General features: G+C 42.2%; 1 non-coding gene across 1 annotated transcript; it reads right to left on the bottom strand.

Annotated features, from left to right (window-relative positions):
- Positions 1-10,230: 10,230 nt before the first annotated feature.
- trnav-aac lies at positions 10,231-10,303 on the bottom strand. Its single transcript has one exon. It is a non-coding gene; the product is annotated as a tRNA-Val (tRNA).
- Between the last annotated feature and the right edge of the window lie 3,966 nt (positions 10,304-14,269).

Here is a 14,269-nt window from a genome sequence, read left to right on the forward strand (position 1 = left end):
CCAGAGGACGTCCTCCAACCCATCAGACCTTTCAGAGCTCTTGCAGCATGAACTGATTCCACCCAATCAAAAGATCAGAGAATGAATCTAGTACTGAAAGCATAAGCTACAGCTAGCTAGCACAGCAGTGCATAAAATGTGGTGAGTAGTTGACTCAAAGAGAGAGAATGACAATAGTTGAACTTTTTTTTTCAAGTTCAGGAGAAGCAAGAAAGAGCTAGCTATATTTAGTATTTTTTTTTTCCGGCTCAAATAGAGGAATGCTATGTTAGCTAGTGTAACAGCCATTGGTAAGGACCAAGATGCACCGTCGTAAGTGTTCATCATTATTTTAATAAACTGAACACTAAAGAAATAACTCCATCATTTGCAAACCACACTAGACAGACAATAACTACCCACACCACACAGGTGTGAAAAGGCTACCTAAGTATGGTTCTCAATCAGAGACAATGATAGACAGCTGCCTCTAATTTAGAACCACACCTGCCAAACAACACAAAAATCAAAAACATAGAAAGTGAACATAGAATGCCCACCCTCGTCACACCCTGGCCTAACCAAAATAGAGAATAAAAACCTCTCTATGCCAGGGCGTGACAGCTAGCTGCTTATGGCTATCCAACACTGGAACTCTTCCAAGTTAAGGTAAGCTTTTGGTTAAATTAATTTATTGTCACCTGTCTATTTATGGAAAAATTGCCCTGATTAACTCCTTAGTCATATCTTAGTTTACTCACTTTTTATGGTGCTGCCTACTCCTGATGATTTGATTTTTCAAATCATATGAGCCAAAAATATTTCGCTTTATCTGGGACACTAAACCAGACAAAATAAAACGAGCCTATCTATATAATGAATATGAATTGGGTGGATTGAGTTTGAGTTTGAGTTTATTTTTTATTTTTACAGGGACAGTGCACATTAATCAACGTTTCAGTAAAAGTGCCGGTTTTAGCCAGCCGGCTAATTTTCAACCGCAGTCCCTGGGCAGGTTATTAAAAACAATTACAATATAGACAAAAGCAAAATAGAACAAGCAAGACATAGCAACATAGGACAAGCAAGACATAGCATACAGACAGAGCAACATAGGACAAGCAAGACATAGCATACAGACAGAGCAACATAGGACAAGCAAGACATAGCATACAGACAGAGCAACATAGGACAAGCAAGACATAGCATACAGACAGAGCAACATAGGACAAGCAAGACATAGCATACAGACAGAGCAACATAGGACAAGCAAGACATAGCATACAGACAGAGCAACATAGGACAAGCAAGACGTAGCATACAGACAGAGCAACATAGAACAAAAAGCAGCAAGACAAATTCATAAAAGCAACAAAGTGTTTCCACACCTCACAAGCTACAGACAACAGACAACATGGAAAGCGGCAACACACAGCTAGGGACCATGTTCACAAATCTGATTGACCTTTAGCCATGTCTTCAAGCATTTTGTGAAAGTGTGATATGTGGTGCAGTTATGTGTGTCTGATGGCAGTGTATTCCAGACATGGGAAGTTCTCACAGAGAATGCAGCTTTACTAAAGGTGCTTTTCCTTAAGGGAACTATACAGTCACCTCTCATGGCAGACCTTGTGGATCTGCTGCCATATGTCTGGGTTTTCTGTTTAACAAAAATATTGAGTGGAGGGGGAGCCAGGCCATTAAGGATCTTGAATACAAGACATGCGTCGGTGTATTGCACAAGATTTTCCCAACTCAAGAGCTCATGCTTTCTAAGGATGTGACAATGATGATGGCTATTGGGCTTCCTATCAAGCACTTTGAGAGCCTGTTTGTAGACAGACTGAATAGGTTTTAATGTTGTACAGCAAGCTTGGGCCCAACTAGTCAAGCAGTATGTTAAGTGGGGGAGTATCATAGAGTTGAAGTACAATTTTGCTACCTCTGTTGCAAAAGAGTTGGGAAGAGATTTTTTATGTACCGATTCCATGATGCAGGCTGTATGAGTTGATATATAAAACACAAGATTCAACTTGATGCTTTTCAGCTAAAATTATTATATAGACTTCTTGCCACCAACAAATGTTTAATATTTGGGGCATAAAATCATTGAAGCTCTACAGATTTTGTTGTGAGGATACAGAATCAATAGACCATTTATTTTGGTATTGCCCTCAGGTAGCCTGTTTCTGGTCTCACGTTCAGGAATGGCTGAAAATGCATTGCAATGATCTAAAACTTACTCTAGAAATAGTACTGTTAGGAGATCTGGAGAGACCGGGTCACTCAATTACTAATATACTAATACTCTCAGCAAAAGTATTTATCTTCAACACGCAATCTGCAGATTCTATTCGATTAGATAGATTTAAATTGTATGTTAAACATCTTGGCATAGTTGAAAGATATGTGTTGTGTTGCGTAGAAACACTAAGTGGGTGGCCAGCAGAGATGGATGGGACGGGCTGAGGTAAGCTGAGGGTTGGTCTGTGGAATTGGAGACAAGTGGGAGTGGAGTTGCTGTGTGAGAGATAGAATGATGGGATGTGCTGAGGGTTGGTATGTGGAATTGGAGACAAGTGGGAGTGGAGTTGCTGTTTGAGGGAGAGAATGATGGTCAAAAGATAAAGGGGGAAAAAAAGTCAAAAAACATAATATAAGTACATTTGAATGACACTAAGTGGCAGTGTTTTTACAACTAATGCCGGTTTGCATGAGGCTGATGCTGTGCAGGTGTTTGTACACATGCATATACACACACTCATTCAAATGAACACCTACAAGAACACACACATACATGTAATAGTGCCAGACATGCACACAAACATATACAGTTGGCATTGCTATTATGATTTCAGTTGTCCTTGATGTCCTTTGTTTTAAATGTATTATTATTATTATTATTATTATTATTTGTTTGCATTGTTTGCTGTTTTCTTCTGTCTTTTCCTTTTTTCTCTAGTTCATTCTCTTGGTTGTTGGTGCATTGGGGGGTTCTTGGGGGTGGGGAATGGAATTAATTGTATTTAAAAATTTAAAAATCTCAGGGGGGCGGGGGACTGTGGGAGGGGTCTCAAATGGTTGAGGGACAGCTATTGGGGAACCGTGGGGGGATCTTGGAGGGTTCGGGTTTCACAAGATGAAAAAGGAAACTATGACATATTTTATATCACTATCATGCACATGCACCCTCACACATAAGGATGGCTCTGTTGCGGAAAGACTGATACATGTATGATAGTGTCTTGATGCTGTGTTTGTCCTTCATGTCCTAATAATTTAATGTTACCCCTTCCTTGTGTTTTTTGTAATAAAAATAAAAAATGTATTGCCACCGGAGCCCGCCAGTGTAAATAAAGGTGAAATAAAAAATAAATCAAATAAATAGCTTGACACATTCAAGCTATAGGCCGTTAGCATTGACATCTCATGTATGGAAACATATGGAAAGGATGATAACAGAAAGGCTGACTTACTTTCTTGAGAGGAGAGGACTAATGTCACCAGATCAAAGTGGGTTCAGGAAAGGCAGGGGAATGATGGATCCTGCACTGTGCCTTGAGTCAGTAATATGGAAGGCACAGGCAAATAAAGAGGTGGTGGTAGCTGTTTTCTGTAGCGAAGTGTAGTGAAGGCCTAGTTGTCAATGGGAAGACTATATTGAATGTGATGTGTTGCCTGTCAGGAATGGAGTGGGGGGCAGATAGAAGGGTGTTAAAAATGCTATATATAGAGCTGTCAAGGTCATCACTGGATTATGGAAGTGTAGCGTCTCTACCAGCAGCTCAGACATCTTTAAAAAAAGTTAGATGTAATCCAGTCCCAGGCACTAAGAATGTGTTGTGGAGCACTTAGGACCTCCCCGGTGGCAGTGAGGCATGTAGAGTTGGGAAAGATGCCGTTGAAGTTAAGATGACAACAGCTAACCATGACATACATATTGGGTAAATCTACAAGGACATAAGGTTACACATCCTACAAAAAATGTACCCCTAAAGCAGTGGCAGTCTGTGACCTGATTTTTTTTAGGAGCATGGCCTTAATTCTATAACAGCATGGATGACTGTCATTCATACCCAGCTCAAAGTAACATTGAAAGGTTTAGGCTACCTCATGATACCCAAATTGTCCCCATACCCATCATGAGGTTGCTACAACCTAGCCTATGAATGAAAGTTTACAAAATACTATAGGAGTGTAACAGTATAACTTTAGTCTGTCTCCTTGCCCATACCCGGGCTCAAACCAGGGACCCTCTGCACACATCAACAGTCACCCTCGAAGCATCGTTACTCATCGCTCCACAAAAGCCACTGCTCTTGTAGAGCAAGGGGAACCACTACTTCAAGGTGTCAGAGCAGTGAAGTCACCGATTGAAACGCTATTAGCGCGCACCACCGCTAACTAGCTAGCCATTTCACATTGGTTACAGGAGCACAGGTCGAGAGAGACATTTGAGTACTCAAGGTAAAAGACAGTGATACATTCAAAACTGCCTTACACACTCTTTCATACGTCTAGCTGATCTAGGGTGTAATCATTAGTCCAACAGTTGCAAAAGAGTTTCTATTGGACAAAATTCAGGTATGTTTATCCCAGTTTCAAGTTTTAATATCACATGCACAAGTACAGTGAAATGCCTTTCTTGCAAACTCCAAAACCAACAATGCAATAATCAATAACAATGTATTACTATATAAAAACATGAGGCATGACACTTCCAGGTCCTCCCTGTAGGCTGCCTCATCGTCACCGGTGATCAGGCCTACCACCATCCTGTCCTCAGCAAACTTGATGATGGTGTTGGAGTCGTACGTGGCCACGCAGTCGTGGGTAAACGGGGAGAATAGGATGAGACTAAGCACACACCCCTGTGGGTCAGCGTGGCGGAGGTGATGCTGTCTATCCTCACCACCAGGGGTTGGCCCTTCAGGAAGTCCAGGATCCATTTGCAGAGGGAGGTGTTCAGCCCCAGAGTCCTAAGCGTGGTGATGTTTAAGAAACATTTTCAACTGAATTGGCAGAATGAATACACCCCTGATCACACTCAAACACAGTTCACTTCCATAGCAGCCAGTTACAAACATGATAATTTTGCTCATTGTAGAATTCCTTCTCGCATCTACGTGCTCTCCTCCTCTCCGACCTTTCCCTTCAGTACACAACACATCAGCTGTATGTGACCAGGCAAAAAAACCTTTCCAAGCCAAACCTTCATATCATAATCTCTAACTACTACACACAGCCTACCTACATCGTCGTAGCAAGACGAAGTAACACGTTAGTAAACCCGCTACAATCACTTGTTGTTTGCCTACTGAAATTGAACTTCAGTTCATGAAAATAAATAGCTAGCCAGCTACTATAAATCGCAGATGGCATAGTCTTTTTCTTCGTCTTTTTGTGTCCCGTGTATATATCTTATTTCTTTGCATATATTTTTCTTAACCTCAACTTCAACATACTCTCCTACAACCCGCCTCACCCAATGTGAAGGTAAAGAAAATAGCAGATCCATACCACACAAGGATTCCTAAATCATTGCTAAGAATAATGAAAATGACTGCAGTTTCTACTAGAGGTCGACCGATTATGATTTTTCAACACTGATACCGATACCGATTATTGGAGGACCAAAAAAGGCCAATACCGATTAATCTGACTTTATTTATTTATTTGTATCAATGACAACAATACTGAATGAACACTTATTTTAACTGAATATAATACATCAATAAAATCCAATTATCCTCAAATAAATAATGAAACATGTTCAATTTGGTTTAAATAATGCAAAAACAAAGTGTTTGAGAAGAAAGTAAAAGTGCAATATGTGCCATGTAAGAAAGCTAACGTTAAGTTCCTTGCTCAGAACATGAGAACATATGACAGCTGGTGGTTCCTTTTAACATGAGTCTTCAATATTCCCAGGTAAGAAGTTTAAGGTTGCAATTATTATTGGAACTATAGGACTATTTCTCTCTATACCATTTGTATTTCATATACCTTTGATTATTGGATGTTCTTATAGGCACTTTAGTATTGCCAGTGTAACAGTATAGCTTCTGTCCCTCTCCTCACTCCTACCTGGGCTCGAAGCAGGAACACATCGACAACAACCGCGGTGCTTGCAGAGCAACTACTCCAAGTCTCAGAGCGACCGCTAACTAGCTAGCCATTTCACATCGGTTACACCAGCCTAATCTCATGAGTTGATGGGCTTGAAGTCATAAACAGCTCAATGCCTGAAACACAGCAAAGAGCTGCTGGTAAAATGCACGAAAGTGCTGTTTGAATGAATGCTTACGAGCCTGCTGGTGCCTACCATCGCTCAGTCAGACTGCTCTAGCAAATATAGACTTAATTATAACATAATAAAACACAGAAATACAAGCCTTAGGTCATTAATATGGCCAAATCCAGAAACTATCATCTCGAAAACAAGACGTTTATTCTTTCAGTGAAATACGGAACCGTTCCGTATTTTAGCTAACGGGTGGCATCCATAAATCTAAATATTCCTGTTACATTGCACAACCTTCAATGTTATGTCATAATTTCATAAAATTCTGGCAAATTAGGCGGCCCAAACTGTTGCATATACCCTGACTCTGCGGCAATGAATGCAAGAGAAGTGACACAATTTCACCTGGTTAATATTGCCTGCTAACCTGGATTTCTTTTAGCTAAATATGCAGGTTTAAAAATATATACTTCTGTGTATTGATTTTAAGAAAGGCATTGATGTTTATGGTTAGATACACATTGGAGCAAGGACAGTTCTTTTTCGCGAATACGCACCGCATAGATTATATGCAACGCAGGACACGCTAGATAAATTTGTAATATCATCAACCATGTGTCGTTAACTAGTGATTATGATAGGTTTCATGCTAGCTATCAACTTACCTTGGCTTCTTACTGCATTCGCATAACAGGCAGGCTAGGCTCCTCGTGGAGTGCAATGAAAGGCAGGTGGTTAGAGCGTTGAACTAGTTAACTGTAAGGTTGCAAGATTGAATCCCAGAGCTGACAAGTTAAAGAGCTAACAAGGTAAAAATCTGTCGTTCTGCCTCCGTTCCACCGTTCCTAGGCCGTCATTGAAAATAAGAACGTGTTCTTAACTGACTTGCCTAGTTAAATAAAGATGAAATAAAGGTGTAAAAATATATACATATATCGATTTCCGATTGTTATGAAAACTTGAAATAGGCCCTAATTAATTGGCCATTCCGATTAATTGGTCGACCTCTAGCTTCTACTGGTCATTGTTTTCAGGCTGGTTGTATTGGTGCTAGCTATATCTGTTTATAACCCTCTAGTGGTGTGGGGGCTGTGCTCTGACAAAGTGGTTGGGGTTACATCCTGCCTGTTTGGCCCTGTCTGGGGGTATTGTCGGACAGGGCCACAGTGTCTCCCGACCCCTGTCTCAGCCTCCAGTATATACAGTGCCTTGCGAAAGTATTCGGCCCCCTTGAACTTTGCGACCTTTTGCCACATTTCAGGCTTCAAACATAAAGAAATAAAACTGTATTTTTTGTGAAGAATCAACAACAAGTAGGACACAATCATGAAGTGGAACGACATTTATTGGATATTTCAAACATTTAACAAATCAAAAACTGAAAAATTGGGCGTGTAAAATTATTCAGCCCCCTTAAGTCAATACTTTGTAGCGCCACCTTTTGCTGCGATTACAGCTGTAAGTCGCTTGGGGTATGTCTCTATCAGTTTTGCACATCGAGAGACTGAATTTTTTTCCCATTCCTCCTTGCAAAACAGCTCGAGCTCAGTGAGGTTGGATGGAGAGCATTTGTGAACAGCAGTTTTCAGTTCTTTCCACAGATTCTCAATTGGATTCAGGTCTGGACTTTGACTTGGCCATTCTAACACCTGGATATGTTTATTTTTGAACCATCCCATTGTAGATTTTGCTTTATGTTTTGGATCATTGTCTTGTTGGAAGACAAATCTCCGTCCCAGTCTCAGGTCTTTTGCAGACTCCATCAGGTTTTCTTCCAGAATGGTCCTGTATTTGGCTCCATCCATCTTCCCATCAATTTTAACCATCTTCCCTGTCCCTGCTGAGGAAAAGCAGGCCCAAACTATGATGCTGCCACCACCATGTTTGACAGTGGGGATGGTGTGTTCAGGGTGATGGGCTGTGTTGCTTTTACGCCCAACATAACGTTTTGCATTGTTGCCAAAAAGTTAAATTTTGGTTTCATCTGACCAGAGCACCTTCTTCCACATGTTTGGTGTGTCTCCCACGTGGCTTGTGGCAAACTTTAAACAACACTTTTTATGGATACCTTTAAGAAATGGCATTCTTCTTGCCACTCTTCCATAAAGGCCAGATTTGTGCAATATACGACTGATTGTTGTCCTATGGACAGAGTCTCCCACCTCAGCTGTAGATCTCTGCAGTTCATCCAGAGTGATCATGGGCCTCTTGGCTGCATCTCTGATCAGTCTTCTCCTTGTATGAGCTGAAAGTTTAGAGGGACGGCCAGGTCTTGGTAGATTTTCAGTGGTCTGATACTCCTTCCATTTCAATATTATCGCTTGCACAGTGCTCCTTGGGATGTTTAAAGCTTGGGAAATCTTGTTGTATCCAAATCCGGCTTTAAACTTCTTCACAACAGTATCTCGGACCTGCCTGGTGTGTTCCTTGTTCTTCATGATGCTCTCTGCGCTTTTAACGGATCTCTGAGACTATCACAGTGCAGGTGCATTTATACGGAGACTTGATTACACACAGGTGGATTGTATTTATCATCATTAGTCATTTAGGTCAACATTGGATCATTCAGAGATCCTCACTGAACTTCTGGAGAGAGTTTGCTGCACTGAAAGTAAAGGGGCGGAATAATTTTGCACGCCTACATTTTTCAGTTTTTGATTTGTTAAAAAAGTTTGAAATATCCAATAAATGTCGTTCCACTTCATGATTGTGTCCCACTTGTTGTTGATTCTTCACAAAAAAAATACAGTTTTATATCTTTATGTTTGAAGCCTGAAATGTGGCAAAAGGTCGCAAAGTTCAAGGGGGCCGAATACTTTCGCAAGGCACTGTATGCTGCAATAGTCTATGTGCCGTGGGGGCTAAGGTCAGTCTGTCCTATCTGGTGAAATTCACCTGTCTTATCTGGTGTCCTGTGTGAACTTAAGTATGCCCCCTCTAATTCTACCATCGTTCTCTTTCTCTTGGCCTCCACAATCACCTGACTTCAACCCAATTGAGAAGGTTTGGGATAAGTTGGACTGCAGAGTGAAGAAAAAGTAGCCAACAGGTGCTCAGCATATGTGGGAACTACTTCAAGACTGTTGGAAAAGCATTCCAGGTGAAGCTGGTTGAGAGAATGCCAAGAGTGGGTAAAGCTGTCAAGGCAAAGGGTGGCTACTTTGAAGAATCTCAAATACAACATATATTTTCATTTGTTTAACACTTTTTTGGTGATTCCATATGTGTTATTTCATAGTTTTGATGTATTCACTTATTCTACAATGTAGAAAATAGTAAAAATAAAGAAACACCCTTGAATGAGTAGGTGTGTGCAAACTTTTGACTGGTACTGTGTATCTTAATTGACCGCGTTTTCATGAATTTGATTATATAATCTTGAAAGCCATTCAAAAGACCATGGACATGAACATGGAAGTATGACGTAGGAAAGAATCATCTGCACAGGGTATTCATATTCAAAACCAGAGACAACATCCTGGTAATTTGTCAGCTAGGAAAGATAGAAGAGAACGCGTAGAAACAAACGCTCTCTGTGGTTAACAGAGAGTGGTTTCTGAAGCCAATGTGGCATGTTGAATTAATTTTCTTAATACATTTGGCTTTAGCATTTGAACTGTTTTGGCTATATGCTTTTATGACCCCATTCCAAAAGGTAAGACTCCGGAGCATGTACGTGCCTTCTGTACATGGTAGCATGAACCATTATTAGCTAGCAAAGATCGTAAAAATACCTAACTAACGTTAGCTAGCAAAAATCTGGTGATCTCCCTCAATCTTAGCTAGCTGGCTAACGTTATACTGCATCTTAAGTCTATTTGACGACATCACAATTTTCCCTCAAGCCACTATAATGCACTTTTGACTCTAAATCTTCATCAGCGCCAATTGACAATGCAAAAGAATGTTATAAAATGTACAACCAATTACGACTGTAACATATTAATTTGACGGTTTATTGTCAAATAATGGTCATAGCCTACGCAACTATTTACTTTTTGAAAATGTGTTTCCGCCCGGTCTCGAACCGGGGACCTTTCGCGTGTTAGGCGAACGTGATAACCACTACACTACGGAAACTGAAGGTAAGACACTGCCTTTCGGTGTCATGTTGCCTGAAATTCTGTTGGCGGGGTGCTGTTCTGTCTAAATTTGAATGTTCGCCTTTGATATATCGGTGGCTCTTTGAGTGCAGGTGTCAATTTAGGTCTCTTCTAGAGACCCAGGATGTAGTTGAGGAGAGATTGTGGGATGGGATGAAAAGAGAGAAAGCAAATGTACCTATGGTAGGTGAAAATAAAGAGAAAAAGGAAATAAATACAATACATCCGAGTTTTACAACAAGTTAACAAAAATATCTACATACAAGGGACATATTGGTGCACCCAGGCATCAGTAATTGTCCAACTCAAGGTGTAGAATAAAAATGCAACCCCCTCCCAATGTAAAAAATATTTTCACATGACCCTCCCCTTGTACTGTAAAATAAATGGAACACCCTCATAGAATTAACTCAGAATAATGTTTATTGCTGCCATTGACTGGAACGAACTACAAAAATCTCTGAAACTTGAAACACTTATCTCCCTCACTAGCTTTAAGCACCAGCTGTCAGAGCAGATTACTGCACCTGTACATAGCCCATCTATAATTTAGCCCAAACAACTACCTCTTCTCCTACTGTATTTATTTATTTTGTTCCTTTGCACCCCATTATTTGTATTTCTACTTTGCACATTCTTCCACTGCAAATCTACCATTCCAGTGTTTTACTTGCTATATTGTATTTATTTCGCCACCATGGCCTTTTTTTGCCATTACCTCCCTCATGTGGTACCCTTCCAGCAGGCTCATCCTGACATGACCTTCCAGCATGACAATGCCACCAGCCACACTGTGCGTGATTTCCTGCAAGACAGGAATGTCAGTGTTCTGCCATGGCCAGTGAAGAGCCCGGATCTCAATCCCTGTTAGCACGTCTGGGACCTGTTTGATCGGAGGGTGAGGGCTAGGGCCTTTCCTCCCAGAAATGTCTGGGAACTTGCAGGTGCCTTGGTGGAAGACTGGGAGGAGATGCACTGCAGTACTTAATGCAGCTGGCGGCCACACAAGATACTGACTTAACTTTTGATTTTGACCCCCCTTTGTTCAGGGACACATTATTCCATTTCTGTTTGTCACACTGAATAAAAATATAAACGCAACATGTAAAGTGTAAGTCCCATGTTTCATGAGTTGATATAAAGGATCCTCACAATTCTCACAAAAAGCTTATTTCTCTCAAATGTTGTGCAAAAAAATGTGTTTTACATTCCTGTTAGTGAGCATTTCTCCTTTACCAAGATAATCCATCCACCTGACAGGTGTGGCATAACAAGAAACTGATTAAACAGCATGATCATTACACAGCATCTTGTGCTGGGGACAATAAAAGGCTACTAAAATGTGAAGTTTGTCACGCAACAAAATGCCACAGATGTCTCAAGTTTTGAGCAAGCATACAATTGGCATTCTGACTGCACGAATGTCCACCAGAGATGTTGCCAGATAATTTAATGTTAATTTCTCTATCATAACCTGCCTCCAATGTTTTAGAGAATTTGGCAGTAGGTCTGTGTGTTTTGGACATTGAAACTTAATGTGTAGCTAGTCTTGTCCATTTGTTCAGTTCCAATGCCATGTTGATCATGTTTGATCCGCTGTCGGTAGTCCTACATACTTGACACGAATCTTTCAAGCCCCAGGATGAAAGTGCCCCCCTCAGCCCAGCTGCAATTATTTCTCCAGTGTGATCAACTGAGAAATAAGAGGTCTGAAGGCCTTTGCTTTGCAGATACCAGTTGTTGTCAATGGTATCTGCTGAGTTGAGGATGCATGGTCATTCTTTAAAAGTAACTTCCTCACCATTTTAGATAAGCATGCTCCGTTCAAAAAATGCATAACTAAGAACAGATACAGCCCTTGGTTCACTCCAGACCTGACTGCCCTCGACCAGCACAAAAACATCCTGTGGCGGACTGCAATAGCATCGAATAGCCCCGTGATATGCAACTGTTCAGGAAAGTCAGGAACCAATACACGCAGTCAGTCAGGAAAGCTAAGGCCAGCTTCTTCAGGCAGAAGTTTGCATCCTGTAGCTCCAACTCCAAAAAGTTCTGGGACACTGTGAAGTCCATGGAGAACAAGAGCACCTCCTCCCAGCTGCCCACTGCACTGAGGCTAGGAAACACGGTCTCCACCGATAAATCCATGATTATGGAAAACTTCAACAAGCATTTCTCAACGGCTGGCCATGCCTTCCGCCTGGCTACTCCAACCTCGGCCAACAGCTCCGCCCCCCCCGTAGCTCCTCACCCAAGCCTCTCCAGGTTCTCCTTTACCCAAATCCAGATAGCAGATGTTCTGAAAGAGCTGCAAAACCTGGACCCGTACAAATCAGCTGGGCTTGACAATCTGGACCCGCTATTTCTGAAACTATCTTCCGCCATTGTCGCAACCCCTATTACCAGCCTGTTCAACCTCTCTTTCATATCGTCTGAGATCCCCAAGGATTGGAAAGCTGCCGCAGTCATTCCCCTCTTCAAAGGGGGAGACACCCTGGACCCAAACTGTTACAGACCTATATCCATCCTGCCCTCCATCCAGGGTGGTGATGCTGGTCAGGCGTGCAGGTAGCGAACGGTTGAAAAGCATGCATTGGTTTTTTTCTAGCGTTTAAGAGCAGTTGGAGGCCAAGGAAGGAGTGTTGTATGGCATTGAAGCTCGTTTGGAGGTTAGATAGCACAGTGTCCAAGGACGGGCCAAAAGTATATAGAATGGTGTCGTCTGCGTAGAGGTGGATCAGGGAATCGCCCGCAGCAAGAGCAACATCATTGATATATACAGAGAAAAGAGTCGGCCCGAGAATTGAACCCTGTGGCACCCCCATAGAGACTGCCAGAGGACCGGACAGCATGCCCTCCGATTTGACACACTGAACTCTGTCTGCAAAGTAATTGGTGAACCAGGCAAGGCAGTCATCCGAAAAACCGAGGCTACTGAGTCTGCCGATAAGAATATGGTGATTGACAGAGTCGAAAGCCTTGGCAAGGTCGATGAAGACGGCTGCACAGTACTGTCTTTTATCGATGGCGGTTATGATATCGTTTAGTACCTTGAGCGTGGCTGAGGTGCACCCGTGACCGGCTCGGAAACCAGATTGCACAGCGGAGAAGGTACGGTGGGATTTGAGATGGTCAGTGACCTGTTTGTTGACTTGGCTTTCGAAGACCTTAGATAGGCAGGGCAGGATGGATATAGGTTTGTAACCGTTTGGGTCCAGGGTGTCTCCCCCTTTGAAGAGGGGGATGACTGCGGCAGCTTTCCAATCCTTGGGGATCTCAGACGATATGAAAGAGAGGTTGAACAGGCTGGTAATAGGGGTTGCGACAATGGCGGCGGATAGTTTCAGAAATAGAGAGTCCAGATTGTCAAGCCCAACTGATTTGTACGGGTCCAGGTTTTGCAGCTCTTTCAGAACATCTGCTATCTGGATTTGGGTAAAGGAGAACCTGGAGAGGCTTGGGCGAGTAGCTGCGAGGGGGGGTGGAGCTGTTGGTCGAGGTTGGAGTAGCCAGGCGGAAGGCATGGCCAGCCGTTGAGAAATGCTTGTTGAAGTTTTCCATAATCATGGATTTATCGGTGGTGACCGTGTTACCTAGCCTCAGTGCAGTGGGCAGCTGGGAGGAGGTGATCTTGTTCTCCATGGACTTCAGTGTCCCAGAACTTTTTGGAGTTGGAGCTACAGGATACAAATTTCTGCCTGAAGAAGCTGGCCTTAGCTTTCCTGACTGACTGCGTGTATTGGTTCCTGACTTCCCTGAACAGTTGCATATCGCGGGGACTATTCGATGCTATTGCAGTCCGCCACAGGATGTTTTTGTGCTGGTCGAGGGCAGTCAGGTCTGGAGTGAACCAAGGGTTGTATCTGTTCTTAGTTCTGGATTTTTTTGAACGGAGCATGCTTATCTAAAATGGTGAGGAAGTTACTTTTAAAGAATGACCAGG

The sequence above is a fragment of the Oncorhynchus gorbuscha genome, linkage group LG15, assembly GCF_021184085.1.
Source record: "Oncorhynchus gorbuscha isolate QuinsamMale2020 ecotype Even-year linkage group LG15, OgorEven_v1.0, whole genome shotgun sequence".
In the NCBI taxonomy this organism is placed as follows: Eukaryota; Metazoa; Chordata; class Actinopteri; order Salmoniformes; family Salmonidae; genus Oncorhynchus; species Oncorhynchus gorbuscha.